Source organism: Lepus europaeus, chromosome 2 (genome assembly GCF_033115175.1).
Source record: "Lepus europaeus isolate LE1 chromosome 2, mLepTim1.pri, whole genome shotgun sequence".
Lineage (NCBI taxonomy): Eukaryota > Metazoa > Chordata > Mammalia > Lagomorpha > Leporidae > Lepus > Lepus europaeus.
Window position 1 is genome coordinate 76280678 of NC_084828.1, and position 14732 is coordinate 76295409.

The following is a 14732-nucleotide window of genomic DNA, read 5'->3' on the forward strand; positions in this document are numbered from 1 at the left end:
GTCGTCATGAGTTGCCAAGGCTATGGAAGCCTTCCAAGTTTGCCGACTCTGATCATATTTAGACAAGGTCATAAAAGACAGGGTGAGGATAGTAACCAATGATCCTAAGAGAGGCATTAACCAGGTCTGAACAATTATACAGCATTAAGTGGGGAAGAGGACCATCAGTACACACAGGTTGGGAGTAGAGCCATTGGTGGTAGAGTAGAGGTTATGATTACAAAGAAATGAGGCCCAAGTGCACTAGACAGGGTCTAGAACAAAGGACAGAGTCATTATTAGAGGAGCTAAGAAAGGTGCTGTCTAAGCTACAATTAAGTTTTCTGATTGAGAGGCAAGTAGAACCTGATAGAAGGGGCTTGATAATAATCTGTTGGGCTTTAGGCCTTGTAAGTTAAGAGGCCCAGACCTATCTATCTCTTCACTTGGGATATATCCTAAGGGAGGTGTGAACCTCCTAGGGGAAGGCACTCTGTTGACTTTCATTACTTGGCTGGCCTGGGAGGAGAGCTGGCCAGGTAAAGGCAGGTGGCATCTCTAACAGGAAATTTACAGTTCTGCCTTCAATGTTGCTGACCCTACTTGGCTGTCCCCTCAGCTGCAGTAGTCACTTTGGAAGTTGGGCTGAGTGAAGGGCTTTTCAGCTTAGAGCCAATAAGATCTGTGGCTCTGACCTGGGCATCCTTCGACTCCAGGGCAGGTCCATTTCCAGTGATCCAACTCTTGGCAGAGCTGCCAGGGTATTCGATGTTTTCTATCATTTAATAATTTACTTGTAGACTAAAAGATATAAGTGCTGTATAAAATTAACCAATTTTGTTAAACTAGCATATCTGCCTTTAATGTGTTTGTCATTAGCCTGAATAGAAAGACCTTTAAAATTGATTTTTTTAAAGAAAGTATTAGAATGCATTTTGTTTGCTATTGTGTTTATTCAATTAAGTATTTAGTTAGTGCTAAAAAGAAGAAAACTACTAACAGTAGATTTTAACTATTTTCACCCCAACAAAGAAAAGCTCAGGACCAGATGTCTACAATGCTAAATTCTACCAACCTCTTAAAGAAGAAATAATTCCAGTTCTTCTCAAACTATGCAAAACAATCAAAAGGGAGGGAATCCTCTCAAACTCCTGTGAGCCGGCATCACCTTAATTCCAAAATCAGAAAAAAGTACAGCAACAAAAAAAGGGAACTATAGACCAATATCCCTGAAGAACATAGATGCAAAAATTCTCAACAAAATACTAGCTAGTTAAATCCAACAATATACATCAGAAAGATCATTTACCCAGACCAAGTGGGATTTATCCCTGGTATTCAGAGATAGTTCAATATATGCAAATCAATAAATGTGATACATAACATTAACAAATTGAATAATAAAAATCATGTGATTATCTCAATAGATGCAGAGAAAGCTTCTGATAAAATACAGCATCCTTTCATGATAAAAACCTTAAGCAAATTGGGAAAGAAGGAACAGTCCTCAACACAATCAAGGCAATATATGACAAACCCACAACAAGATCATATTGAATGAGGAAAAGCTAGAGGCATTTCCACTAAGATCTGGAACCTGAAAAAAAGACTCCCACTTCACCATTGCTATTCAGTGTAGTTCTGGAAGTTTTAGCCAGAGCCATTAGACAAGAAAAAGAAATTAAAGGGGTAGAAATTAGAAAGGAGGAAGTTAAATTATCCCTTTTTGTATATGACATGATCCTATATAAAGGAGAACCAAAAGACTCTACTAAGACTATTGAAACTCCTAGGAGAGCCTTGTAAATTTTCAGGATCTAAAAATCAACACACAAAATAATAGCCTTTGCATACATAAGCAATACCATGGCTGAGAAAGAACTTGTAAGATCAGTACAATTCATAATAGCTACAAAAGATTTAAAAACCTTGAAATAAATTTAACCAAGGATATAGAAGATCTCTACAATCAAAATTATAAAACATTAAAGAAATAGAAGAGGACACAAAAAATGGAAAAATATTCCATATTTGTAGATTGAAAAATTAATATAAAAATGTCCATACTACCCAAAGCAATTTACAGATTCAGTGTCATTCTAATCAAAATACCTAGAGATTCGCCCTAGATTAAGAAAAAACAATACTAAAATTCATATGGAAACACAGGGAACTCCAAATAGCTAAAGCAATCTTAAACAACAGAAACAAGGCCAGAGGCTTCACAATACCATATTTCAAAAACATATTACAGGGTAGTTATAATCAAAACAGCCTGATATTGACACAAAACTAGACATGTAGACCAGTGGAACAGAATAGAAACCCCAAAAGCTAGCACACATATCTACAACCAACTGATCTTTGACAAATGAGCTAAAATCAATCCCTGAGAAAGGACCATCTTTTCAGCAAATGCTACTGGGAGAATTGGATCTATGCATGCAGAAGTATGAAATAAGACCCCTTCCTTACACCTTATGCAAAAAATCAACTTAAAATGGACCAAGGATCTAATTATTTGACCCAATATCATCAAATTACTAGAGGAAAACATTGGTAAGACATTGGCATAGGCAAAGACTTCTTGGAAAAGACTCCAGAAGCACAGAAAATAAAAGCAAAAATAGACAGATGGTATTACATCAAGCCAAGAAGCTTCCACACTGCAAAGGAAACATTCAACAAAGTGAAGAGACAACCGGCAGAATGGGTGAAAATATTTGCAAACTATGCAACTGATAAAGGATTCATATCCAGAATCTATAAAGAGCTCAAGAAACTCAACAACAACAAAATAAACAATCCAGTTAAGAAATGGGCAAAGGACTTGGACAGGAATTTTTCAAAAGAGGAAATTCAAAGGACCAACAGACACATGAAAAAATACTCAGGATCACTAGCCATCAGGGAAATGCAAATCAAAACCACAGTGAGGTTTCACCTCACCCCAGTTAGAATGGTCTTATACAGAATTCAGCAAATAATAGATGCTGGTGAGGATGTGGGGAAAAAGGTACCTTAATCCACTCTCGATGAGAATGTAAACTGGTGCAGCCATTATGGAAGACAATATGGAGATGTTTCAGAAATCTGAAAATAGATCTACCATATGACCCAGCCACCCCACTCCTGGGAATTTACCAAAATGAAATGAAATCAACATATGAAAGAGTGATCTGTACTCCCATGTTTATGGTAGCTCAGTTCACAATAGCTAAGATGTGGAATCCACACAACTGTCCATCAACTAATTACTGGATAAAGAAAATGGGGTATATCTACACTATGGAATACTACTCAACCTTTATAAAAAAAAGAATGAAATCCTGTCTTCTACAACAAAGTGGATGCAAATGGAAACCATTATGCTTAGTGAAATAAGCCAGTCCCCAAAAGACAAATATATTGTTTTCTCTGATATATGGCAGTTAATATAGAATACTAAAAAATGTATAAGAATGAAATAGACATCTTATGATTATTATATTTAGCCTTTGTTTATACTCCTGTGGAACTATGGCCTTCCTGCTTTTTACTTATGGAATATTATGGTTAGTGGTGAATTAAATTCACGACTTTAGAGTGGATTGAAATTTTGTCTTTGTAAAAATATTTTTAGTAAAAAAAAGGATGGAGGAGGATTGAGGGAGAGAGAAGAGGGAGGGTAGAGTGATATCTTCTTAGAACTGTGCCTATGAAATACATGAAGTCTAGTCACTTTATATTAAGAAAAATTTAAATAAATAAGAAAATTGCTGAGTAGATTTTAACTGTTTTCACCTCCAAGAAAGAATGTGAAGTGATTCATGTGTTAATTAATTCAATTGAGCCATTTCACAATGCATGCGTATTTCAAAAACATGTTATATATGATAAACAAATACAGTCTTTGTCAATTAAAAAATAGTAAAAGATATTGGCTAAAAGTCAAGGTGAAATGGAAAGAGACTCAGAAACAATACTCATGACCTCCGACATCTGGGCATTAACTTTTTTGAAACAAATGTTCCATACAAACTGCTCTTTGGGACATTCAGAAGCAGCCCTGCTCCTAATATTTGCAAGACCCAGCTCAAGGGAATAAATTAGAACTTGATGTCATATGCAAATATTTAGAAGTTATAAATCCATCTAACATACTATTAGGTGCAATGTATTCTCCCCACCTACTTTGACACACATATCCTTAAAATGATAAAATTGAAAGACATGTAAACAGCTGTGGTCTTTTTGTGGTTGAAAGTTGGCAAAAATAAAAGATGATGACTTTAATTATTGTGCATGTCTGGCTGTACTATTGATGATCCATTGATCATCAACATTGTTAAGTAATAAAATAAAGGTATACATATTTGAAGGAAGTTAGAAATACATATGTAAATATGCACATACAAATGTGTGTATGTATTCTGCAGTATACAGTGAATATTTCTGAGACTTGGGAAGTAAGACATTGTTAGATCCCTAGGCGCATAAGTTGCAGGCTTGAGGAGTCTGAGGCAGTCTGACTTCAAAGGCTCTATTTTATTGTATCACATTAAGTTTTGCATCTATGTATCTGGTTAATACATGTTTCTAGAAGATGATATAATCATAAGCATCTGTGTTGTTTTATTGCAGATTGTTGATTTTTTTTAAAGGCACCATATGAATCACTGTAAAGAATTCCAGGAGTTTGTGCTTCTCCCGAAGTGTGCAGCTGTCATGGCCTTGTCATTGTGTGATTCTTGAGAAAAGTGATTTATTTTCCTTAAACTCACAATAATTTAAAATGATTTTCAGTAATAATAGTCAGCTGAAGAGCTATGTCCTCTTTTTTTTTTTTCTAGATGTTCAACCTCAAGAGAAAATTTTCTTATATCTCATTCCAACATTTTGTTAGCTACAAAGATATGCTGGCTTGTTGAAACAAACAAAAAATAAATGTTACTGAATATTTCTTGTGCATTCTTATTTTGTTTTGTATAGGACATTGGGATTATTGACTAAGGTTGAAAACATGCACCCCCTATCACCCAGCATTTCACCTCCTAGATATCTCTGGAAGAAATGTGTGAATATGTGCACCAACAGGCATGGCCCCCAAACTGGAAACTCAAGTATTCATCTCCATTGGAATGGAAAAATGCACTTTGCTTTGGCCATAACATGGTACATCCACCCACCATTGAGCTCTAGATCTACAGAGAAAGTTAAAGGGAAACTACCCATCCTATGTATTGAAAGATGCTGGAGATGAAGAGATCTCTCTTTGTTCAATGACTAGCAAGTAGGAAAAAAAATAAATGAACAAAACCATCAACAACAAAGTCAACATGGAGCCCATGTACAGAACTGACAAAGGAAAATGTATACTACCCTGAAAACAGAATAAAATCCAACCCTAGGAAATATCTTGCTATAAGAAACAAAGTTTCAGAGATATCTTGGTGGTTTTAGTAGGAGGCAAAAAGAAAGGGTCTCTTTGGAAACTGAAATAGGGAATAATAAGGATAGATAAGGCCAACAGACAGATGTAGGCTGAAAGCAAAAGGAACCTGGCTGAGATGAAAAAAATGCAAAAAGAGAAGTTCCATGACAAAATGCATATGTCCATTTGAATGCAGTTAGAAGAATATAAATACCATTAACAGAGAATACAGTTGGTGATGTTGGTGACAAATTTGCTGAGTATCCAATATGGGGTAGGGACAAATGGGCAAAGAGATGAAAATGGCAAAGGAGTTAACTCTGGATAACCGGTCTCACAAGCAATAAGAATTCCTGAAAAAGTCGCCAGAACAAATACAACAGAAACAATGAGCAAAGTTTAATAAAATTTCCAAATTGATCATATGAACCTGTAAAGCTTTGCCCATTTCCTCAGAAAACAAGGATGGTGACAAAATGTTTCCCCCTGAGGAAATAGAAAACTACTGCACCAGGCAGGAAGCAGTTGCACTTTGTTTTGTTGCTTGAAACGAGCTAACCTGAACTAGGTCAGGATTATGTTGTATTCACTTTTGAAGTAAAGCACTAGGAACACAGACTGAGAAGTGAGTTTGAGCTGCTATGATAGAAGGTGGGAGGGGCCTCCTGGCCTAGGCCTGGCCCAGCCCCAGGCATCGCAGCCATTTGGGGAGGGAACCCAGCAGATGGAAGATCTCTTTCTCTCTCTCTCTCTGTCTTTCTCTCTTTCACTCTGCATTTCAAATAAATAAAATAAATATTGAAGAAGAAGAAGCAGAGGAGAAGGAGGGGGCAGAGGGAGGGGAGGGGAATGGGAGGAGATGATGATGCTAGGCGGGGGAAGGCTGCACAGCAGAGAACTGCGTGTTTCTGTGAAGGCCAGGTTGACTGTCTCAGGCTTTGCAGGTCAGGTGATCTCCACTTCAGCGGCTCAGCTCTGCCGCCGTAGGGCAGAAGCAGCAGTGACTGAGCAGGACTGGGCCTCTGGGTTAGAGTTTGCCCACCCTAACTGAAGGTAGAATCAGCACATACTTTGAGAAAGTATTAAAAATGAGTTTCTACAAAATTCTCATCGATAAATTGAAGTTTACCAGGAAAGGAAAACTTTTCCTGGTGTTGGTAGCCCTCTGTGTATAATGGTTGGAGTTAAAACACCCAACTTTATAACCTTTGCTCTTGAAAACAGAACACTTACAGTGATGAAAAAAACTGCTGTTTCCAGCCATGCAATCGTGGACTGGGATGGTGCTACACTGGTACAGTCAATAGCAATACAAAATCATAAGGAACTTATTCTGAGACAAAGCTTTTTTTTTTTTTTTTTTTTTTTTTTTGGTGTTGAGACATCATTAGATTTAGGGAAACCTGGTGCCTTGTAAGAAAGGCACTGCCTCTCTGCCAGTGCTGAAGAGAGGCCAGGTGACAGCCAAGGGCAGGACTGACACCTTCTGGAATATGTTTTCCAACCACAGAGAGAATTAACTTTGAAATTAGTGACAAAACAATAATTTAAGACATATCCAAATATTGAAAGTTAAGCAATGCATTTTGAAACAAACTTTTGTTCCAAGAAGAAATGACAGGGGCTCATGTGGTGGCATAGCAGGTTAAGTTTCCACCTGTGATGCCAGCATCCCATATCAGTGCCATTTGGAGTCCCTGCTGTTCTGCTTCTGATGAAGCTTCTTGCTAATGATCCTGTGAGAGCAGCAGAAGACGGCCCACATAGGCCCCTGCCACCCGCATGGGAGACCTGGATGGAGCTTCAGGCTCCTTGGCTTTGGCCTAGCTCAGCCCCAACCATTACGTCATTTGTGTAGTGAACCAGTTGATGGAAGATCTCTTTCTCTGTCTCTCCCTCTCTCTGTCATGCTGCCTTTCAAATGAATAAAGTAAATCTTTAAAAATGACAAGGCAGAAATGACAATGGAAATTAGAAAGTACTTTGACTTGAATGGTTGAGAAAATACAGCTTCAAACTTTGGGGGATACAGCAAAAACAGTGCTTAGAGAAAAATGTAGAACTATAGGTGCTCATTAGGGAAGAGGCTGAAAACCATTTATCTTAAGTTTCCCCCAAAGAAAGATGTAAGAAGAACAGGAAAGCAAACCCAGAATAAGTGGTAGGAGGGATACCAAAGATAAAATAGAGCAGAAATTAATGAGCAAAACTTAAACCGTAGAAAAAACAAAGCCAAAATATGATTCTTTGGAAATATTAACACAGTTAATTAAGTCTTAGATTGATTATAAAATAGAGAAAATATTAATTTCCCAGAGTGAAATAAGGGGTATAACTACAGTAAAAAAAAAAAAATAGAATGCCTCTGCATATCCTACAGGCATTAAAAGAAAATAAGGAATATTTTGAAAACTTTACCACAATAAATTTGACAGCTTAGATAAGATGAAGTCATTGAAAAACAGGATTTTTCCGGCCGGCACCGTGGCTCAACAGGCTAATCCTCTGCCTTGCAGCGCCGGCACACCGGGTTCTAGTCCCAGTTGGGGCGCAGGATTCTATCCCAGTTGCCCCTCTTCCAGGCCAGCTCTCTGCTATGGCCCGGGAAGGCAGTGGAGGATGGCCCAAATGCTTGGGCCCTGCATCCGCATGGGAGACCTGGAGAAGCACCTGCCTCCTGGCTTCGGATCAGCGAGATGCGCCGTCCGCAGTGGCCATTGGAGGGTGAACCAATGGCAAAAAGGAAGACCTTCTCTCTCTCTCTCTCTCTCTCTCTCTCTCTCTCTCTCTCTCTCTCTCTCTCTCACTATCCACTCTGCCTGTCAAAATAAAAAGAAAAACAGGATTTTCCAAAACAGATACAAGGCTAAGTAGAAAACAGGAATATCTCTATATTTTGGATTAAGTTGAATTTGTTACCAAAAACCTTCAGCAAAATGAAACTTCCACGCCCAGATGGTTTCCATGGTAAATTCTATCACATATTGAATGAGAGATAACACCAATCTTTCAGAAAATTAAGATTTTAGGAGGCTGGTATAATCATTATACTAAAACCTGACAAAACTAACAAAAATAAGTATATAGGTCTAAAATCTCTCATGAATATGGTTGCAAAATTCATTAACAAAATATGACAAATCAAATCCAGAATTTCCAAAGGAGGAAAAAAAAAAGTCAATATATTAGGACCAAGTAGGTTTATTCCAAAGATGCAAGACTGATACAGCATTCAACATATTGATATAACTCACCAGATTGAGTTTCTGGTTCATGAATTCAGTGTGATCCAGCTCTAATTGTTTCAGGAATTTGGAGAGTGACCAGCAGATAGAAGACCTCTCTCTCTCTCTCTCTCTCTCTCTCTCTCTCTCTCTCTGTCTTTCCCCTATCTCTCTTCCTTTCAAATAAATAATTAAAAGAAAAAGAAATTTTAGGTTAAAATGTAAATCTTCTAAAAGAAAACATAAGGGAATGTCATCATACTCATGTGTTCCGGATCCAAATACTAATAATTACAAAATGACTCCTGGATGCCGCAAGTTCCCCCAGGAGAGAGACCATTCACTGTTCTGACTAATGTGGGTACCAAGCCCAACACAGTCGGGTCCTGTCATATGTCATATGTCAGGAGCTCATAAGCTCCTGTCACAGGCTTTTCTTATGTTGTCCCTTTTCGCAAAAGGGAAGCCTCACCACAAGCTACCTGCATCGTCTCCTTGTAGAGAACTGAGACGTGCACAAATAGGTCACAAAATGAGTCATCCACTAGCATTGATGACATCAACAAAATGATGGCGTAGACAGCTGCAAACTCCCATCCCTCCACAGAAACCCTGAAAAACAAGCAGCAGCTCAGAACCAACTTTGTCAGAACAATGAAAAAGAATTGAAAATTCACAGCAATTAAGAAAAAGTGCTGTTGCAAGAAAATGAATGAACTGATGGCTGAAAGATCTCTCTCTCTCTCTCTCTCTCTCTCTCTCTCTCTCGAATTCCAGCTGCTTTGTCGTTCAAGTAAATAAAAATAAAATAGGGGATGGTGCTGTGGCATAGTAGGCTAAGCCTGTACCTGTGGCACCAGCATCCCATATGTGCATCAGTTCAAATCCCAGCTGCTCCACTTCTGATCCAGCTCCCTGCTAATGCACCTGGGAAAGCAGAAAAGGATGGCCCAAGTGCTTGGGCCCCTGCACCCACATGGGAGACCCATAAGAAGCTCCCAGCTCCTGATCCACTCAGCTCCAGCCATTGTAGCCATCTGGGGAGTGAACCATCAGGTAGAAGACCTCTCTCTCTCTCTCTCTCTCTCTCTCTCTCTCTCTCTCTCTCTTTCTGTCTCTACCTCTGTCTGTAACTGTGCCTCTCAAATAAATAAATCAGCCCTTGTCTCTACTGTTGAGGAACAGTGTTTTTTTCTTCATACTGTTTGTTAATTCTTTGCTTAGTGTAGAGTTATCTGTGTAAATAGGGAGGAGGAGGAGGAAGAAGGGTTGAGCATGGGCAGGAGGGAGGGTAGGGTTGGAAGTATCACTGTGTTCCTAAATCTGTACAAATGGAATACGTGAAACTTGCATACCTTAAAGGAAACTTTTTAAAATTTCAATAATACAAAAAAATCTTTAAAAAATAGAGTAAGGGGTTGGCATTGTGGCATAGCGGGTAAAGCCACACCGCCTGTAGTGCTGGCATCCCATATGGCCGCCAGTTCGAGACCCAGCTGCTCTACTTTCAATCCAGCTCTCTACCGTGTCCTGGGAAAGCAGTAGAAGATGGCCCAAGTCCTTGGGCCCCTGCACCCACGTGGGAGACCTGGAAGAAGCTCCTGGCTCCTGGCTTTGGATCGGCACAGCTCAGGCCTTTGTGGCCATTTAGGGAGTGAACCAGTGGGTGGAAGACCTCTCTCTCTCTCTGTCTCTGCCTCTCTGTACCTCTGCCTTTCAAATAACAAAATAAATACATCTTTAAAAAGTACAGTAAAATAAAATAAACTTTAAAAAGGGAACTTAAAAGTGGTAGACCATTTACCACAATTTTAAGTATTGGAGGGGTAGTAAAGCTTTGTGGTGTTCTTACTCGCCCCTGCTGCACCCCCTTTCTGTCTCAGCAGCAGTTTGGGAGACAATAGCCTGTGTTCCCAGGGGCTGGGACATTTGTCATGGTCATCGGGAGTGAACCAGTTAATGGAAGACCTCTCTCTCTCTCTCTGTCTCTCTCTGTCTCTCCCTCTCTCTCTGTAACTCTGCCTCTGAAATAAATAAATCTAAAAAAAAAAAAAAACAAAAACAGCAATGCACTCAGGCGTATCAAGAGTGTTACTGGCTGCTGTTAAGAAATTTTACAATGAGAATCAAGGGTACAATGAGGCAGAACAGAAATATTTGGAAAGTTCACAGCCTGGCCAGAGGGAAAAAGGAAGCAAAAAAGGTGTTCAGCACAGGAAGAGACCAGCCCAGGTAAAAGGGAGCCACGTGCTATTAGGCAAGATAATGGGGAGAAGACCTCGAAGACTTTCAAGGATCTTCTAGGCTTCCCCTCCCATCACAGGCCTGGATGCATGGGAGTGTAGAATTGCTTTGTGGAACCATGGGGTTCTTTCAGCAAGCCTGCCCAACATCACCACGTACCCCAGGTGGTTCACGGGGGCCCAGGTGCAGCTGGTGCTGGTGGCAGACCTTGGCATCATCGGTGTGATGCTGGCTTTGCAGGCATGCGAAAAAGCAAGACAACTTCCACCGGAATTTCAAAGGAAAGTCTGAGGAGGCCATGCATGGTGGAGCTGTGGCAGCAAAGCCACACAGGAGACCCCAGAAAGGTGGAGGTGCCAGCAATGCCTGCCAAGGACAACTCCCAGCAGCGTGCCTCCCAAGCTTGGGAAGCTGCAGGCAGAATGCAGCCTCATAGAGCAGCCTTGTGGATAGAGCAAAACAGAGCCACGGAGACCTGCAGACCTCTGCCTAGATTTAAAGTTTCAGACAACCTGGGTCTCCAGGCAGGGCCTGTCGTGGGGGTGGGCCACTGCCAAGAGCCTCCAACTCCTTGGCAGTTGCAAGCAGAAATGTGGGCGTGCAGCTGCTGCAGAGTCCCCACCAGGCAATGCCTAGTGGAGCTGCAGAGATGCGGCTCCAACCTGTAAGAAACAAAGCCATGTACAGGACTGCCCCTGCCACAGCGTGCCCAGTGTGTCAGGCATGGAGCTTTAGGAGTTGATGTTTGCCCTGCCGGTTTTCAGTTTTGCTTTGGTCTGATTAATCTTTTTTATGTGCCTGTCTTCCCTTTTTGGAATGGGAGTGCATACTTTTTGCCTGTCTCATCACTGTGTCTTAAAAATATACATTTTTCCCCCCAGGGGCTCAAGGCTAAGAAATTCACCTTGAGTCCCAGACAAGACTTTGAACTTTGAATTAAAGTTGGGTTGGAGTTAATACTGGAACTATTGGAGATAGGATTATATGCTGTATGTGAGAAGGACATGAGTTTTGGAGAGCCAGGGGCATAATGCTATGGCTTGAATAGGACATGACTTCCAAATTCATACAGAGGGTTAAATCCCAAAGTCATACACTGATGGTCTTTAGTGCATGGAATCTCCATCTGCTCATGGCATGTAGGAGGCGGGCCTGGTGGGAGATGCTCAGGTCCCTGGGAGGTGCCCTTGGAAGGCAGATTTGCAGGAGGGTTGGGTACAGAAGACTGCGTCAGACCCGGCCATTTTCTCTTCTTGCTGGCTCGCCATATGATTGTTCCTCTGCACATGCTCCATCAGTGCCATCCCCAGCCTCCCCTGATGGCTAAACCAATGGGACCTACCCAGTCCTTGGCTGTGAGCGTCCAAAACATAAGCCAAAATAACCCTTCCTCCATAAGGAGCTTATAGTGCATATTTCATCGTAGCATTGAAAAGCTGACTATAACCAACTCCAGCTGCCACAAGTGTAATTTGTGGAGCCTCGGAGTAATTATAGAATCTAGAACAGCTGGAGCTCAATTTTTTTTAAAGATTTATTTATTTATTTAAAAATCAGAATTAAAGAAAGAGAGAGAGAGAGAGAGAGAGAGAGAAATCTTGCATCCACTGGTTTATTTCCCAGATGACTATAACAGACAGGGTTGACCCAGGCCAAACCTGGGGCCAGGAGCTTCATCCAGGTCTCCTGCATGGGTGACTGAGGCCTAAACACTTGGGCCATCTTCCGCTACTTTTCCCAAGCCATTAGCAGGGAGGTAGGTTGGAAGTGGAGCAACCAGGACATGACCCAGTGCCCATATGGGATGCCAGCATATGCCACAGTGCTGGCCCCTGAGCTCAATTTGTGTGGTGCCCCTTCTGGGGGTCCTTACTAACTGGAGTATGCTTTCTAGTTTGAGAATAGAATCATGCCAAACATTAACACTGCGGTTACAGACCAGCGAGGCCTGGCACCCCCACAGCCTTCTCCTGTCCTCTGGTCTACGACACCAGGCAGCAGAGCCAGAGTAACAGAGATCCAGAAGATCTCACCTGAAACTTGAGGAAAGAGCCTTTGCCTCAGGGGTTTCATAACCTAGTCTTAATTTCCTGTTCCTGCTGTAAATAATTCACCATTTTTATAAGAGAGATAAGGCCAAGCCCTTGTGAGCCAAGAAAGAGTTGGGAGATGATGAAAGCTATGTATTTTACCCATGACCCAAGGACTTCTGCCAAGCTGTCCTGCCTGAACTGGGGCAGTGCCTTTTTCCCTGGACAGACCTTTGGGTCGCTGGAATGACCTTCAGATCAGAAAGACCTTCGGGTCCCTGGAATGACCTGCAGACCAGAAAGATCCGCTTTTCCTCTCAGCAGAAGTTCCCTGTGGTGGGCTCTTAATCCTTTTCAGCCTTCCCTCTCCCTTTGGCTATGGCCATGCCTTTCTGATCTGTAGCTCTCAGGGGTACCTGAGACACCCAGGATACATTCCCGGGCTACTGTCTTCCAACTCCAATGCATATCAGACAGTTTCCACTGGGACCCCAAACCAGGAGCCTGGAGTGTGATCCAGGTCTCCCAAGTGGGAGGCAGGAATGCAAGGAGACATTGCCCGCTGTCTGCCAGGGCACGCATGAGCAGGCAGTTGGAATTGGAAGTAGAGTCAGGACTGGAACCTAGGTACATAATATAGGATACAGGATGCAAGCCTCCCAAGGGGCATCTTCACTGCCAAGCCAAACGCTGGCCCTTATTAATTATATTTTTTCCATCAGGGCAAGATTTAAGCATGTGACAATTTAAGTCAGGAAATGCACGTGAATTTTTGCATATGACTCATGGAGATAATATTTTGGAAATTTCTAGTTGTCTTTTCCACCATCAAAGTCTTGGTGCTCTCTAGCAAGTAGAAGCGGTGTATCCTGTGCCTTCCGGTGCTTTGGCCTCTTGTCATTTTCACCTGAGAGCAGCTGCTGCTGGGGACTAGGACGGATGAGGTGGAAGAGGGAGCCGCCATCCCTGCTCGCGGGGCTGGGCCAGGAAGGGGCCTTTAAGAACTCTTTCCCCTGGAGCAGGCCTCCCTGCTCCAGGTCAGCTTTCTGTCCTGAGGTTGGAGCTGCAGGGTCTTGCGCTCCAGGGAAGTGGGCACCCTCCTCACCTTACTCTCATTCCCTCTCTCCCTGTGTGCCTGCCTCCGGTCTAATGCAACCTTGCTGTCAACCAGCAGTAGAACTGAAGTTTTTGCTCACTGTCACAGCAATAGCTCTCTCCAGGAAGGTGGCTTAGATGGGACGAGAGTGTTAGAAGATCTAGGTTCCAACGAACTTTGCCCCCCAGTGGCTCAAGTGCATGAAGTTTGCTCAGACAGAACAGATTCCGTCCTCGGGTGTTTCACAGCAAAGACATCTGAAAGAAAACTAGGAGGGGGACATCATGAGAGTAAATACGGTAATCTGTTCATTTGCTAGTTCAAGTGCTGGACTTGGGACTTAGGTGTGCCACATAGGAGCCGCTGAGAGCCTGCATCAGACCTGGGCTGAAAGGGTAGGTGAGGGACAAGATTGGCTCATATCCGGAGAAGTTATAGCCTACGACTAGGACAGGAAGAGGAAACACTGCCCTCACTCCAGCGGGAGCCCCAGCCTGTCCTTGCGGCGAACTGAGCCCAGCACAGGACTCGGCTATTCCTCCCGTCTTCCGCACGGAGCTACCTCAGGTGCACTGGTGTTCTGATTAATCCTTTGCTCCTGATCCTTCAAAGTGGACCCCAAGGAAGAAGTCAGAGCAAGGAAGTTACTGCCAAGCAGGTACAGTGTTTTTTTCTTTCTCTTGGGCTGGGGGAAGGCTGCACTCCAGCTCCATGCAAAGCCTGTGTGGGAACACATTGCATTTTCC

The 14732-nt window shown here is 42.1% G+C and overlaps 1 protein-coding gene across 1 annotated transcript in view; it reads left to right on the top strand.

The window, feature by feature from the left end:
- Positions 1-1093, top strand: part of CFAP91 (cilia and flagella associated protein 91) — a 57500-nt gene extending 56407 nt beyond the window's left edge. Inside the window, exon 18 of the mRNA XM_062176910.1 lies at positions 1012-1093. The gene's annotated coding sequence lies outside the window, so the exon portion shown is untranslated. The remainder of the gene's footprint in view (positions 1-1011) is intronic.
- The last annotated feature ends 13639 nt before the right edge of the window (positions 1094-14732 follow it).